Source organism: Otolemur garnettii, unplaced genomic scaffold (genome assembly GCF_000181295.1).
Source record: "Otolemur garnettii isolate 467f Iridium unplaced genomic scaffold, OtoGar3 scaffold00200, whole genome shotgun sequence".
NCBI lineage: Eukaryota > Metazoa > Chordata > Mammalia > Primates > Galagidae > Otolemur > Otolemur garnettii.
The window spans coordinates 2,023,913-2,025,704 of NW_003852595.1; the positions used below are offsets into that span (position 1 = coordinate 2,023,913).

A 1,792-nucleotide genomic window follows, 5' to 3' on the forward strand; every position below is an offset into this window, starting at 1 on the left:
GTTTCCAAGGGGGTGTGGTGTAAGTAAGATCTGTAAAATTAGACCCAAAAACGATCCAAAGAGGCCTACAGGTAGCCCCTGAAATGTGATTCATGAGCAGATAGTTATACCCCGTGCACTTTCATTCTTATGGAAATATTGGTTAAATCTGCCCTTTTCATCTTTTAAATCCTGGACATAGAAAAATTCACATGTTTATGTCCAGGAGGCAGAATTTCCTATTTTCCTTAAGCAATAAAGGCTGCTATTGAGCTGATGGGACCAGACCCCATCGAAAGTGATGACTGACAAATTACTATGGTCTTGGTGCTGCTCAGGAGAGGTTTCTATAAAACACAGAACCAAGAGGAAATCAGGATCTTTGCTAAAGGACTTAACCAAGAACCTGGTCTTGAAAAATGATGTCTCTGGTAAGCCATTGAAAAATGAAGGTAATGAGACCTGTACTATTGCCCAGACCAAATGAAAACAATATCAAAATTACATGATTGTTTTCATTGGTTTCAAAAAGGGAACTGCAATGTGCTTTGGTATGTCTGGTGGGTGGGGGGAAGGGTTGAGAATATAAAAAAGCAAATACCATTGCTGGAAAGGGTGCTGTGGAACCAGTATTTTGTGTTTGCAAGCAACACTTAATAATTAGTGAGGGGTTTATAGTGTAATACACAAGGGACATGTTTAAATGAAGATAGAACAAAACTAGCCAGTAAAGACAAATTCGGGTCTGGACTTTAGCAATTCTGAAATCAGGTTTATTTGCACATGTACCCCACGTGAAACTGGGGAACTGTGCCCAGAGAGAGCCAAACTAATCAATTGTCTACAATAACAGTCTACCCCTAAAAATCTCAACCACTTAGAAACTTAAACTGGCTTTAAGATATTTGGTCTTTGATGTTTATATGATACAATATGAAAACTGTGTTGTTTCAATGAAGCCAAGTAGCAAACAAACCTCTGTTGCAGTCATAGTTGTAGGAACATCTTAGTGTAAAAGAAATAGGAGGAGTACAGCAGTGGTGGCTGGGCCGTGGAGCAGCGTTAGACTATGACCACATTTTGCTCTTAATTAATTCTCTCTGGACGTAGCTGCCTTGGCTTCTGTCTTGTGTCTCCTGATAAAGTCGCGCTCCAGGGACTGCAGTTGGCACTCAGATATGGGCACGCCTGACTCCCATTGATGGCAAGAGAGCTCCCTCTTAAATGTGCCACTTTGTCAACTCCACACTACAGGGATTGTTTGGGGAGAAGCTGAAGGGCTTCATCTGTCTGGAACTGTATAATGACCAGCCATTGGCTTCCCCCTCTTTCCTGTCCATCCGCGAATCTGGTTAATGAGGCAATTGTTCAGCTCAGCTTCCTGGATGGGGAGTTTGTTTATGTGCTTTGTTTTATACATGCCACAATTTCCTGAGCAAGCTGGCCCCTGCATGCCAAAACCACAGTCATTTTGTTCTGTCTTTGAGAACGCTGGAAGGGCGCTGAAGGCTAAACAGCATTCACCTGACCCCCACCCTCCTCTCTCCCCAGCCCCCAGCCATCTGAGCAGGAGGCTCATTAAGCTTAAATCCTGTCTTATTCGACCAGGGTTCTTCTGTTTTAAATGAGGCAAACTTATATAGAGATGGACTAATAGGCATCTTCTGTGCAATTGATTCATCAGGAGAAGCAAATTCAAAAATATCTGCATTCATCAAAGCAAGATCCCAAAGTCCATGCCTGTATCAAGTGTCTTTGAAATCTCTTTGTCTCATTCGGTTCAATAGAGATTTAAGTCCGTTTTCTTGGGGTG

At 42.3% G+C, this 1,792-nt stretch overlaps 1 protein-coding gene across 2 annotated transcripts in view; it reads left to right on the forward strand.

Annotated features, from left to right (window-relative positions):
• The window catches only part of GRIA4 (glutamate ionotropic receptor AMPA type subunit 4), a 398,719-nt gene that overhangs the window by 358,194 nt on the left and 38,733 nt on the right, over positions 1-1,792 (forward strand). The window lies entirely within an intron of this gene.